The 15,462-nt window shown below is 38.2% G+C and overlaps 1 protein-coding gene across 1 annotated transcript in view; it reads left to right on the forward strand.

The window, feature by feature from the left end:
* Positions 1–15,462, forward strand: part of SPIDR (scaffold protein involved in DNA repair) — a 390,408-nt gene that overhangs the window by 281,912 nt on the left and 93,034 nt on the right. The gene's annotated exons all lie outside the window — the stretch shown is intronic.

Genomic DNA, 15,462 nt, shown 5'->3' on the forward strand with positions numbered 1-15,462 from the left:
ACAATTATGAAAACAAAATTTTCATAACAAAATGAAGATAGCAAGATTTATTTTCCAGATTTATAGCCAGACATGGTATGTGCATCCATAGTTCTAAGTTTGCATCTCAACCTGGCCTTGGTGATTTTCCAGCATCTGTTATCCATCAAGGTCAAGAATGATTTCAAGGTGACCCTATAGAAAAGGCATGGAATTTTTGCCTGTTCCTGATTTCCTTTGCCTGGAAACATTTGTTTCTAAAAGAAGCTGGAACTCTCTAATGATCTGAACCCCCACACTCCTGTGTCTGCAGTTGAAATCTGGAGCAGTACTGTGGTCACACTAGAACTTTCATATCACCCATATTGCAGCTCTGGGATGTGGTCTTCTGAGATGGCAGCACAGAGAAGAGCCATTAGCAGGCAGAGCACACAGCCTGGCCGCAGACGGGGTGAGATCAAGTATGAGACCTGACTTGAATTCCTACTCTAGCTATGCTGCTACGCCTTGCTGCCCCTTTCCTCCATGTTTGCCTCTCTCAAGTGGCCTATTCTGCTCTGTCTTCTAGCGGCTAGACCCAGAGCACTTGGGGCATCCAGCTGGCAATCTCGGCAGGCTCACCCTTGTGCTTATTTCTTGGCTCTATAATTCTAATTAGCTTGAGCCAAATCAACCCCATGCTTCACAGAAAATTTGAGCAGATGGAACCTCCAAAACAACTCTTTGAAAGAGCATGCTTCTTCATAAGAGAGAGATACTGTGATACATGAACAGGTATACTTGTTTCTTCCAAACCAGTTATCCTGGCAGTGATATTATAAATGTCCTGAACCATCACGTTTATTAACATATATACAAAAAGAGAGTAACAGATACATGAGCATCTTGACAGGCACTTGATTTTATAGTGAGAATAATGACCAGGTATTTTTATATTGCACTGGTTACTTGTCAGTGCCTTCAAAACAGCCCATGCCTTTTTTTTTTTTTTTTTAATTTCACTTCTCCCATTGAATACACTGAGATCAAGGACTGCGACTCACCTGATTTTGGTACTGGACCATGACTATAGGTGACACTTAACAATTACATGTAGATGGGAGAAGTAGTAGCCAAGTGAATAGCTGGGGAGGTGGTGTGAAGTTGTGTATTCTTTTTTTTCTCAGGTCCATGGAAATGTACTTTAAGGAGAATGACAAGGAGGCTGGTAAGATAGGAAGTGTCAGGACTTCTCTGCTTTAGGAGAGAGATGATGTATAATCCTCACCAATCTCATAGAAAACAAGACACTTGGACTTGAGGTCCCTGCAGAATATTCCATCAATGTAAACAAACAGGGAAAAGGGACAAGAGTAGGAACACTTAGAGAAATGCCAAGGAAAGAATAAGAACAACTCTTGAGTTGAAGATGTTAAAAAAAAAAAAAAGCATCTAGTTGATAATGATTTAAGCATATTAAAGCAATTTGTTACAATGTTAATACATAGAACTAAGAGGTCAAGAATAGTTCAGCCACCACAGGTAGAAGATGAAAGAATGAAAATATAACATTGAACATTAAATGTAGCCTAATTATCTGAGGAGGAAGGAACCCATGATTTGGGGAAAAAATAAAATAAAAAGAATTGAGTCGTCCCAGGAAGCTGGCAGTGAAAGGTTTTTCAGGTCTGCAGTGGCTCTATTGCACAGCTGCTATGAGAGGTCCTCAGCTCTGTGTCCTTACCCATTTTATTTCCCATACAAGCATGACTGTTTTTCCTCTCTCTTGTGGAATCTGAATGCACATGTCAGAAGCTCCTGCAGGAGGAAACAAGATGAAAGGACCAGACTATATTGGTATGTTTGGAAATGGGAAGAATAAAATAAACATTAAAATCTCTTGGCTGTCTAACCACTTAAATAGATTTGGAAAACTGAGAGGTGGCTTATTCAACTCTGTACCTCAAGTCTTCGCACATGGATAAGTTATAATATAACACTTGCTATCCAAGAAAACCACAGACATTGAATAGGAAAAAACCGAAGGTCTTTGAGGGCCTAACCTCCATGAGCTGTAGAAAAGTGGACGACTACAATGACAGTAAAGACAGTAAATCATATCTTAAAAACTTTTGAATGTTAAGTAATTCCAATTTTCATTCTGTTCATTAATGCATCATCTTCTCTCCAGAAAAGACTGAGATTTCCCAAAATAACATACTTTGTACAACAATTACTAAATATTAGGTAGCAAGTGTCATTCATCATTGTGGACTATCTGGCAATTTACTTTCATGTTTAAATTTTGAATTCCTCCCATGTGCTTCCTAAAGAAGAGTATCTGGTATCTGTTTTGTGGGGTGGGTGGAAACCAGGAAATAGGACAGCCTGAGTTAAGATGCTGCAATAAAGCCCCATTCCTCAGGGCGCTCTGACATTCTGTCCCCGAGGTAGCTTTAAATTACCTGTTTTCTCTGCTTGGAGAGAGTGTGCTCAGTTGTCATTTAGTGAAATCAAAACAAAATAGCACATTTTCATGTTGACATAGATGTCTCTTTATGAATAGACTACCTAGAAATTTACATAAGAAGAGTCTGTTTCCAATCACTGCCTCTGGGGAAGAACCCTATGTTGTGAGACAGTTTCCCTGAATGCCTGTTAGAACATGTGCTTTTGGTATGCATACATTACCTTTTCTTTTTTTGAAGTGAAATTCACATAACAAAATTAACCATTTTAAAGTTAGTACATTCATGTTGTTGGAGGGTCTTGCCTTTTATTTGTAAGAAACAATATCTGTGAAGTGTAATAAAATGGAGTACAGTAAAACATGAGGTATGCCTCATGTTTTGGGTTAATATGTGCTTTGGGGTTTAAGTGTCTTTTAACAAAAATGTTATGGAATCATAGAATCATAATATTGGATGGGCCCTTAAATACTGGTTGCAAATTATTGATTAGCTGATTGAGTCTCAACTGCAGCAGGTCTGAACTTTGCTGGTGGCAGACATATTGCTCTGCCACAGCCCATCTGTGTTATGTGCAATTCTCACGCCAAGAAAATTCTCTCCTATCTTGAACCTAAATCAGTCTTCTTGGATCTTCTGACCCTTGGAACTGATGCTTTCCCTTGGGGTTGTGCATAATCAATCTGTTTGCTTTAAGGCATGACAGCCCTGAAATATGTATATTTCCACAAGATACATGGTTCTCATTATATCCTAGTTGTTCTCATCATTAATTAAAGTTTCTGAAGTTCTAGGTCATGGTAATCCTATGTCTAACTTAAAAAAAAACCTCCAGAACATTTTCTACAGTAGATGTACCATGTCATATTCCCACCAGCTATGTATGAAGGTTACAATTTCTGCATACTTTCACCAACACTTGTTATTTTCCTTTTTTTTAAATAACTATTCTAATGGGTGTGAAGAGGTATTTTTACTTTTTCCTTTCTAATTTATTTGCCATTTATTTATTTATTTTACTTTATTGCTTTGGGTAGAATTTCCAGTACATTGTTGATTAGAAGTAGCAAACACAGGCATCTTTGTCTTGTTCCTGAGCTTAGGGGGAAATTTCAGCCTTTCACCATTGAGTAGAGTGTAAACTGTAGGTTTTCCATAAATGCCCTATATCAGATTAAGAGTCTTCTTTTTCTAGTTTGTTGAGTGTTTTTAACATGAAAGGATTTTGGATTTTGTCAAGTGCTTTTTCTGCAAAGTCTAATTTAACATTTTTTGTGTTATACATTTTATGGTTAGGACTCAGAGAAGTCATATGGTGATTTTTAGTAGAGAATGTGTTATAACCAAATTAAGATAATTGCTTTGATTACATTGATCACTTCATAGATATTATAAGTACCTTATAATAACAAAATAATTCTAATTTCTTTTCCCATCCCTTGTATTACAGTCATTCCTTTCACTTATATATAGGTATACATAAGCGCATACTTAAACATGTAAGATATATACATAGCAGACAATCTAATACATTGTTGCTGTTTTATTTTGAACAAATTATTGTTAGAGCAATTAAGAATTAAAATCAAAGTTTTATTTTACCTTCACTTCAGTGCTTTTCATTTCTTTATATTGATCTGAGTTTCTGACGTGTGTTTCTTCTCTAAAAGAAATTCTTTTACTATTTCTTGCAAAGCAGTTCTACTGGTAACAAATTCCTCAAATTTTTGTTTGTCTGAGAAAGTCTTTATTTCTCCTTCATTGTTGAAGGGTAATTTCACCAAGTACAAACTCCTAGGTTGGTGGGTTTTTCCTCTCAACACTTTAAATATTTCACTCCGCTTTCTTCCCTTTTACATGGTTTCTGAGGAGAATTCAAATATACAATAAGTCACAGCTGTGTTCATAGCTGTGTTATAGGTAAGGTGTTTTTTTCCCTCTGGCTTCTTTTAGTATTTTATCTTTTTTTTTTTTTTTTGTAAATGGTATAGCTAGGTGTATGGGGGAGATTGTTTTATTTTGGGGGGTGCATTTATCCTGCTTGGTGTTCTCTGAGCTTACTGGATCTGTGGTTTGATGTCTGACATTAATTTGAATATTGTGCCCCAGCTGAACATGGAGATGGAAGTGATGACAGGATACCCTGGTGGGTGGTTTGTTGCATAGGCAGATGGAAGTACAGGACTGGAGTCCTGGGGAGTGACGGGGATGCCATGTGAACTGCCACCTGCAGTACAGGTCAATATCTCAGGCACTGAGGGTCAGCACTGCATGTCCAAGGCAACCCTTCATATAGCAGCCAGCTCACTGAATAACACTTCCCATCTATTTAATAACATGAAAAAATGCCAAAGCAATTCCCTCGATTTTCAGTTGATGCTGCAAGTAATATCGTACATGAAAAGGCTAAGTTAGGCAAAAACTCATGATATTATGAAATACCCAGGCACTCTGTTCATTTTATTCTTGGTCATGTTCATTTAGCCATGTCTAGTACAAGATGGAGTAGAGAGAGAGAGTTGTGGGCACCAGAACACAAGTTCTTTATGCTACCAAGAACTGTCATCTGAGGCAGGCTAAGGATTCTCTGAGCTTCAGACCATTCATCTGTGAGATTAAAAGGTGGGAGAAAATCACCACAGTCCCTTCTAGCCCTAACAAAAAGTCTGGGCTTTTTTATAGCTATGAAAAGTATTAAAATAGTGATAATTTCTTTATCAGAAGATTGCTTCATCTTAGAAAATAAATGACTTAATAAGGAATTATTTACATTTACTTAAGAATTATTATCTGGATGTATTAATTTACCTCAGATGTAATGATACATTTTTATAACAGAAACCTAAATACTTGAAGTGTTTCATGTGTAGCTGTCTGTGTGTGCGTATGCAAGTGCTTAAGAAACTGCTGCACGCATTCTAGCTCTGCTTTTTAAAATTTTCTCTGCTCCCTATTTGTTAGAAAACGAAATCCAAGATCATCCGGAAAATTGGCTTTGTGCACTGCTAGATCATGTGATTCCTACCCTCCCCCCCACCTCAGTGCTCAGTGAGTCCCTGTACACACTGTTCAGTAAACAACTCAAGAGAACCAGGGCCCCCAGTTCATTCACAGAGTATTTGGAAAGGACGCTCTTTGTGTGGCTTTGACTTACTGACTGAAGTGGAATGGAGAGTTAGCATTTGTGTTTTCACTAGTTCTTTTTATAGCCTTGAACCAGCTGTAGCTGGTTAACATTAGCCTGGGCCACCTATTAGTGTACAGGTCTCTTATGCAGGACAAAGGGCTTCTGATGCAAACAGATTTTGTTACTCATGATACTTCTGACTGTGTTTACCTAAACTCAGTCTCTTACAGGATATGGTTTAGAATGGCTCTGTTAAAATACAGGAACTTCCTGGGTGCTATTCAGGTCCATCCTTGAAAACAACAAATAAGGGAATCAAAAATATGGATAGCTTTCCCTATTAAACTAACCATCCTTCCCAGATCATGCTTCCTTGGATGACTCTTTTTAAAGAGAGCTATGATATTTTCCCATCTATGTTTTAAAAATTAGGAGGAGAAAGTTGTTTTTCTTTTAGCCACAGCAAGGTATCATCTTATAGGGCAATGATTTTCACCCGGTATGCTGCAAGAATTTTTAAAACATATGCTACCTGACTATTTAGTCAAGAGCACTGATCTCATCTCCCTCAGACTGTCAAATTAAAAAAATGACAACAGCCAACACAACAATAGCCATCCGGTGTGAATGAATCAAAATTATACCTATTTTTTGTCAGATCAAGAAAAAATATATGTATTTTGTGGCGTGCCACAGAATTTAGTAATTAGTTTATGTGTGTCGTGAGATGAAAAAGGTTGAAAATCACTTTTAGAGGGCATAGAAAATAATTTACCCAACCGTTTATGGATAAGTTAAACAGAATTATTAATATTGCTATAGCATTTCATGGGTTGAACTCTGAAAGCAAATTTAGCTTTTTAAGAATCATTACTAGCTACGTAGAAATGAATGGATGTATTAGAAAAAGTGAAAATGTGAATGAAAAACATTTTGATTCATGGTTAGTGCTGTGTGTTCCTGGTTGTACCTCCTCATCAGGATGCACTTACTACAATCCAGTGGTCCATTTGTATTGTTTTTCTGATAAGCTGATATTTAAATTTTATTTGTTCAGAACATGTAAAAAAAATAAGAATGAGGAGTTGATGAAGAATCTTTATTTGACTTTTCAGAGTTTACAATTGAAATATTCAGAGTCAACATACAGTTTTCACTTATAATTGTAGTCTATTTTCTGAAAGGCCCATGAAATTCAGCTCCTTGATTTATGTGAAATTTACACATCACAGACCAAGTCTTTCTGATTACAGAGTCTAGAATGTAGCCATTACCTCCGGATGATCTGACAAAACTGAAGAGCCAACTGTTTTATTGTTTTAGATTAGTTAAGTGATGATAACCATGAGCATTTACAGTATTATTTTTAAATTGGCCCTGTGAGGTTTTAAGACAGAACTGAATGTACTGCCAGATATTTTTGCAGGAGTCGCAGATGTAAAAGAGAATTTTGCACACACACACACACCCTTGACAGCACCCAAATGGAACATATTTTGAGTTAAACTCTTTGGAATGGACTATTTTTTTTAATGGAGGGGGGTAAGAAACATTTTTTTCACAACTTTTTTCAATACATACCATAAAATATTTACATTTTAATTCAGTCGAGACATGTTCTTTCCTGTGATTGACTCTACTGATAGTGAAATACCAAGCTGAACGACCATCCCATCTTTTCAAACAAATAGCAAAGTTTTGCCTACCCTGAAATTTGAGAGTTAACACATGGTACCCAGGCATGGGCTAGGCCTGGCAAAACTCAAAATACAAGCAACATTGCTCAACATTACACTCTTTCACTGTTTGTGTTCACAGCTCATCTTGTGCATGGAATAATGTGACCATTTAGTGACAGCCTGGTCCATTAATATTTTTAGTGTAATTTTAAATGGTAAAAGCAATATGGTGACATCTATAGAAAGTTTCAAAATTTGCACAAATAGAAAAGTTATTCTAATTCCACTTCATATATAATCATTTTATATACTGTCTTCTAGGGTTTTTTAAATATTATTTAAGTTGAAATCATGAAACATTTTGTACTTAGCGCAGAGAATATCCCCAAACTATAATAATCTTTACTCCCTGTGTACAGATTTTCAATTTGACTCAGGGAGGGAAAGAAGGGGACTCGGCTGGGAACCTACAATATGCCAAGATTCTTGTGTTTTTGTTTGCTTGAGGAATTAATGAGTTAAAGCTTCCATGCAGTATCTGCTGGTGGCACTCTGGACAGCAGTAATGGAAAAGGCCAGCACCTTGGAGAGGTGGTTGTGAGTTTTCTCTTTGCTTAGAGCAGTCTGCTGAAAGGGCAGGAGGCTGAAGACTCATTTCAAGCTGAGCTAGAACTCGAAACCAGGTTTCTCTGACTCTTGAGCATTGAAAGCCAACAAGGGCACAAGTCAGTTTGCCAAGTTATTTCACATTCTATAGCTCAGTAGAACAATGACAATTTAGAACCACTGATCATAGTATAAGAATGGTTATCCTCTCTCATTAATGGAAACCTGCACTGGTACAGATAATAGAGAAGATACAAGTAATGTTTTCATTTGAAGTACGAGCAATTACTGGCAGCTTCACCTGCAAAGAACCCACCTGTCAAAATAGGTGTCAATAATCAGGTGTTTGGAAAATTAACATTAGTAGCATTATATCTTAATGTCAGAAGCTATTTTTTATCAAAACGTAATCTATTCAATAATCGCAAAATTGCTTAGACTCTTTGATGAAGGTAAACATTACTGAGCATTCCATTGTCACCTCTTGCTTTTTCTGGCTGTATAGGTAGCAATGAAAGAACTATAATTTTTTTTTTTTAATGAAAGGGATAACAGAACCAACAGGGATGTGTAAATGAGAAGAATGTGACTACCTGTTGTTAGACATCCATGCTGTGCTACCTAAAGTATATAAGATGATGTAGAAAGATTTTTCTTTTGCTTTTTTAAGATGAGACATAGAAGTAATTTTTTTAAAAAACAACACGTATGAACATCTTGACAAGTAGATCTCAGACATGAAGTAAGGGAAAAAAATGTAAAAGAGCAGGAAGGAAGATCACTTCTAGTCAGACATCACGATAGAACTATCATTCATATATTTTTAAAGTAATGTGTTACCATTTACATAAAACCCAGAACAGAGAAAGTCTGTCCTTTGGGTTGAGTCCATGTATGTCCTTTTCCACCTCAGACATGTGGGCACATCTTCTTGACTTTCCTGAGCAGTGAGTGAAAGTAGTTCACATAGAGCCAACGAGGGACAGTCTGGGGAAATCTCATCACTGTCCTTTGTGAACAAGCATCTTCTAGATGTAAGTCTTTATTAGTATTATAAATGTTTAAACTTGCTCTGTTACCAAATCAAAGTTGAGATCAAAAAGTGCCTACTTTGAATCTCACTATTTCTTGGGCCTTGTTGGTGCGTATATTTATGGTGGGAAAAAATATTATTTTTATTTTTTTATTGTGTTTTATTGTTTATACCCTTACTGTTGTCCCAATTTTACCCCCTTTGCCACCCTCCACTCAGCACCCCCCTACTCCCTCAGGCGATCGCCACACCACTGTTCATGTCCACAGGTCCTACATTTAAGTTCTTTGGCCACTCTATTTCCTATGCTGTACTTTATAACCCCATGGCTATTCTGTAACTATCTATTTGTATCTCTTAATCCCCTCACCTCTTCACCCATTCCCCCACACCACCCTCCCATCTGTCAACCATCAAAACGCTCTCTGTATCCCTGATTCTCTCTGTTCTTCCTGTTTGCTGAGTTTGTTTTTTAGATTCAATTGTTGATATATATGTATTTATTGCCATGTTTTTGTTTACAGTTCTAATCTTCTTTTTCTTAAATAAATCCCCTTAACATTTCATATAATACTGGCTTAGTGATGGTGAACTCCTTTAGTTTTACCTTGTCTGGGAAGCGCTTTATCTGCCCTTCCCTTCTAAATGATAGCTTTGCTGGGTAGAGCAATCTTGGCTGTAGGTCCCTGCGTTTCATGACTTTGACTATTTCTTGCCAGTCCCTCTAGCCTGCAAAATTTCTTTTGTGGAATCAGCGGACAGTCTTATGAGAACTTCCCTGTAGATAGCTAACTGCTTTTCTCTTACTGCTTTTAAGATTATCTCATTATCTTTAACCTTTGATATTTTAATTATGATGTGTCTTGGAGTTGGCCTCTTTGCATCCATCTTGTTTGGGACCCTCTGTGCTTCCTAGACTTCCATGTCTATTTCCTTCACCAAATTAGGGAAGTTTTTTTTATTATTTTTTCAAAACATTTCCAATTTCTTCCTCTTTCTCCTCTCCTTCTGGCACTCCTATCATGCGAATGTTGGAATGCCTGAAGTCCCAGAGGCTGCTTACATTATCCTCGTTTTGGGGGGGATTCTTTTTTCTTCTTGTTTGCAGGTTGGTTGTTATTTGCTTCCTTATGTTCCAGATCATTGATTTGATTCTTGGTTTCATCCACTCTACTGTTGTTTCCCTATAAATTGTTCTTTATTTCAGTTAATGTATCCTTCATTTCTGATTGGGTCTTTTTTATGCTGTTGAGGTCCTCAGTAAGTTTTCTGAGCATCCTTATAACCAGTTTTGAACTCTGCATCTGATAGATTGCTTATCTCCATTTTGTTTGGTTTTTTTTTCTGATGTTTTCATCTGTTCTTTCATTTGGGCCCTGTTTCTTTGTCTCCTCATTTTGGCAGCCTTACCGTGTTTGTCTCTATGTATTAAGTAGAGCTGCTTTGACTCTGTGTCTTCGTAGTGTGGTCTAATGTAGTAGGTGTCCTATAGGGTCCAGTGACACGGCCTCCCCTGTCACCCAAGCTGGGTACTTGAGGTGCACCCTTCGTATGGGCTGTATGTATGGGCTCCTCTTGTAGTTGAGCCCTGATTGCTGTTTGCAAGTCAATGGAAGGGATTTACCCAGGCCAATCAGCTGCAAGGACTAACTGACCACCCTCCATGGAGGATCAGCTGTAGGTGGGCAGGGTGGTGGCGCTGTGACTTGGTCTGTAGCTGTCCACTGGGTGCGCAAGCTCTGGGGTATCCCAGGTGGTGCAGGCCAAGGTCAGCTCCCACCTGTGTTCTGCCTGGGGCCACCCTGCATCAGCTATAAAGCAATGTGTGTAGGGTACTAGTTGTGCTGGGCTTGGATATCGTCACACGAAACCAAGCTGTGAATCTAGGCTGGCTGCTGATAGTGCCAGGCGTGGGGTCCCCTAGCGAGAGGTGCAGGAGCTGGGGGCTTATGAGGCAGACTGTTGCTTGTTTGAGAAGATTTAGGAAGTTGTGAAGCATGAGCCAAGACCAGCCATTCATATGGAAAAGTCACACTTAATAGTTTGGGTGGACCCTTATACTGGGTCTCAGGGGATATCTAGGAGGGGGCAAACAGTGTTAGCCAGGTTGATGGTGTCTCAGATATGGCACCCACCTGCTGGCTCTGTGGCTCTGTGGCTTTGTTGGGGGAGGGTTCAGTAGAGGGACAGTGGCCTCTGCCTGCCTTTCTGTCTGGTAAAAAGTACCCCCCAGCTCTCACCTTGATCCCAGACACTTCAGATGTGTGGCACTGGTGCCTTTCAAGCTGCTGCCCCAGTGCTGGATCTCAGAGGGAGTATCAGTAAGTCCGTGTGTGGGTTCTTTAAGACAAACTGTGGGACTCCACATGTTTCTTCTACCTACTCAATCCCCACAGGTTTTTGCTGTCCGAAGTTATGGGGACTTACCTTACTGCCACTGGAACCCTGGGCTGGGATGCCTGGTGTTAGGCTGGGACTCCTCACTCCCAACATATCTCTCCCAAATTTTTATCCACCACACACGATGTGGCACCAGCCTGTTTCGCATTTCCACCACTCCTACCAGTCTGGTTGGATGTGGTTTCTTTAATTTCATAGTTGTCGGACTTCCATTCAACTTGATTTCTGATGGTTCTAAGTGATGGTTGTTCTATAGTTTTGCTCTAAATTTTATGTGGTTGTACAAGAAGGCAAGTCACTTTTACCTATCAATAGTAATTTTCTAAGGATTTTTTTTTAAGACAGGGGAAGGGTGGGAGAAAGAATGGGAGGGGAATGTCAGTGCATGAGAGAAACATCAAACCAGTGACCTTTCACTTCACAGTATGACACCCAGACAACTGAGCCATGCCACTTAGGGTGGAAGCAATAGTAATTTTAATACCACAGCCATATTTTGGTAGTGAATGCTATAATCTTATTCAGTGAAGTTTTAGGCTTTGTGTTATTTTTAGTGTTCTTCGCCTTCTTTAATTAAAATTTTTATTTAGATAATTGTAGAGTCACATGTAGTTGTAAAATAACACTGAGAGGCCCCATGTATATCCTTTACCCAGTTTTCCCCAATGGTGACATTTGCAAAACTGTAGTACAATATCACAGTCACTATATTACATTGGTACAGTTGACCCGTCTTGTTCAGATTTCCCCAGTTTTATTTGCATGTGTGTATATTTAGTCTTATGCAATTTTATTACATATATAGGGTTCAGGTATGGACCACCATCAAAATACTGAACTGCTACAACATGACAATGGTCCCTCCGGCTGCCCTTTTATTAGCACACCAACTTCCATCCTGCGCCATATCCCTCCAAAAAAAGTATTCCCACACAAGCCCCTGGCAACCACAGTCTGTTCTCCACTTCTGTTAATTTTCTCCTTTCAAAGATACGATGTAAAATGTATAAATATACAGCATAACCTTTTGAGATCATCTTTTTTCACTCGGCATAATTTCCTGGAGATTCCTCCGAATTGCTGCATGTGTCAATAGTTTCTTTTTATCTCTGATTAGTCATCCATGGTATAGATATACCACAGTTTGGCCTAACATTTGACTTAACATCTTGATTTTAGTTTTTGGTTACTATGAGTAAAGCTACTCTAAACGTTCATGTACAGGTGTTTTGTGAACATAAATTTTCATTTCTTTGGAATAAATGTCCAAGAGCATATGCTCAGTTTAATAAGAAACTGCCAAACTGTTTCCTGAGTGGCTATGCCATTTTACATTCCTGCCAGCAATATACGAATGATCCTGCTTCCTCAATGGTATTTGGTATTTTCAGTATTTTTTATATAGCCACTCTGGTGTCTGTATATTGAGTTTCAAACTAAAAGTTTTAGGGTTTTGGTGTTTTTCACTTTTTCCCACTTTGGGGCATATCTCATGAGCTTGTCAATGTAAGAAATGTCCTAACCTATACAGAATTTTTGTAAGAGTTTGAGCCAAAACTGACAGTTGCAGGGAAGCAAGATCTAAAATGCTCTAGAGAATAGCATTTCTGCAGTTTATTTTGTGTATTTGAAATTAAGTAGTATATGTAAGAAAGATTAATTACATGAGGGTGGGAGAAAGCAAGTCGGGGATTGGATTACAAGATTGTGTGCCCTCTTCAGAGTGGTTACTCCTTAAAGGGGTATTACTTCTGGCACTTCAAAGGTACATTAACCTAGATGCACAAGAAGAATAGATGGAGTTTACTGAAGAACCCTTTACTGAAGAAATTATAGGCTGGGGCTGGGCTACGCACCTTGACCTGTACAGTTAAGGAATAATTTTTGATTTTTTACAGCACCCATTTTCATCCACAAGCTACTTAAAAAAAAAAAAAATCTGAATGTGTCTTTCTGTAGATCCCACTGGACTGTAAACTTAAACAGGAGAAGAAATTTCGTTCTGGTTTGCATTTCTAGCATGGAAAGCAGAGCCTGGCACAGGGCAGACACTGAGTTGAAGAGAAAGGGGGGTGGGGGAAAGAGGATGCTTTTTACTAAATGCATTTTTTATCGCTGCCAGTTAATATTTATTAGTCATATTTAAGGTTCATAGCAGTATTATGACTTGAAAAAAACATAGTGAACTGAAGTCAAAAATAATCTCAAGTATAGTCTAGATTCTCAGCTATATCCTAGATGCAGTTAGAAACAAAGAAGAAAGAACTTTTCTAAATACAAAGAGCAGGAGAGAAAACTCTTCATATTTTGATTCACTGTATCTGTCCAAAAGAAAACCTCCACGCTATGTACCCTGAAATCAACACTGGTGTTCACTAAAATCACAATTTCTCTTTGAGCATCATGCCCTGGCCTGAGCAGAGGTTAGCCAAACTACCTAGCCCAGAACCTGTGCTGGCACAACCAATGAACTCCTAGTTCCTGCAGTATTTGCTGATTTACCATTCAGAAATATTTGTCAACAAGATCATACCTGTTTTCTGCTTCTCAGTTTCTTAGTCCCATAGAAATGAGGTAATGGAGTATGAAATAGTTGGAGGAAATTTTTACCATCCATGTGGATAACTAACTAGTTTCTAGTGAATCTCATATTTTTGGCTGTAAAGATTAAATACTTTGCCCCAGGAAAGCATGTATATCAGGTAACACTTTAGCTGAAAGTGAGACCCTAAAGTTTGCTCTGTTATTAGTTAAAAGAACTGTGGAGCCCTAGCCGGGTAGCTCAGTTGGTTAGAGCATAGTCCCAATAATCCAAGGTTGGGGGTTTGATCTCCAGCCAGGGCACATACAAGAATCAACCAATGACTGCATAAACAAATGTGGTGAATTGTTCTCTCTTTCTCGCTCTCAAAAATGAATCAAAAAGAAAAAAAGAAGGAACTGTGGAGGAACTATAATCAACCATCAAATATTTAAAAATCAGATTACCCTAAGAAGAGATTGTTTGCAAGAAGGTGCCTCTGACCTTTAGGAGGAAATAGGAAGCCAACGTGCTCACCCCACTTTCCCATCCCGATGAGTAAAAACCGGGCAGACATGCTTGTTGCCTTTCTCTGTGGCTTTGAGCAAGACAACCCACCCACAAAGGGAACTATTTCTCTATTTGTCGAGAAATTTAGTCAGAAAATCTTTCTAAGCAATTGGCGGATGCTATATTATGAAATGAGATTAAATATGAAATTATAGCAATTTGGAAATATGTACCAGTGACAAAATAGTAAAATCATCATTCTAGTCAAGAAAACTACTATCCCATTATGTTGTAGACTTTAAACTTAACACAGTGCAGTATGTCAGTTATATCTCAATAAAACTGAAAAGCTAAAGTAAGGTAAATATAATAGAGAGGTGTTATTCCTTCCCAATGAACTGATTGCTGAATCTCTACAGAGGACCTCAGCTTTAGAGCTAGGGGTCCTGGAGTTGACATACATTTATTGTTACCTACATAGACTAAAATAATGCCTGACTCAAGATATGTACTACTTTTTGAAGGTATGTAGATGCAATTTTTTTTTCCATTAACTGAAATTCTTACTTTACTTACATTTCCTTAGACTTTTACCTAATGTAATTACTCTGCTCCACAGTCTCATCCTGGATACCACATTACATTTAGTAGACATGTCTCCTTAGTCTCCTCCTGGCTGTGGGCATTTTCTCAGACTTTACTTGTTTTCAATGACCTTGACTGACAGTTTTGAAGAGCGCTGGTCAGGAATCTTGAAGAATCTCCTTCTTTGGAATTTATCTGATTGATTACTCATGATTAGAATGGCATTGTGGGTTTTTGGAAGGAAGACCACAATGATAAAGTGCAATCTTTATCACATTATATCAACATTACTTATCACTGTTGATATTGGCCTTGATCATCTGACTGACATAGTTTGTGTCAGGTTTTCCACTATAAAGTTACTCTTTTTCCCTCTTTCTATCCTGAAGTCTTTGGGAGGAAGTCACAATGTATAGCCCGGATCAAAAGAATGAGGAGTTTTGATCCCTCTCTGTGACAGGAGTAATTACTTGAAATTCTAATGCATGGGAGATTTATTTCTTCTCTCCCACTCACTTATTCAAATGCATGCAAAAGGAGGACCAAAAAAACCCGGAATTTATTTATAAAACATT

Source organism: Pteronotus mesoamericanus, unplaced genomic scaffold, assembly GCF_021234165.1.
Source record: "Pteronotus mesoamericanus isolate MK-2021 breed Mesoamerican mustached bat unplaced genomic scaffold, CSHL_Meso_final scaffold_54, whole genome shotgun sequence".
Classification (NCBI taxonomy): Eukaryota; Metazoa; Chordata; class Mammalia; order Chiroptera; family Mormoopidae; genus Pteronotus; species Pteronotus mesoamericanus.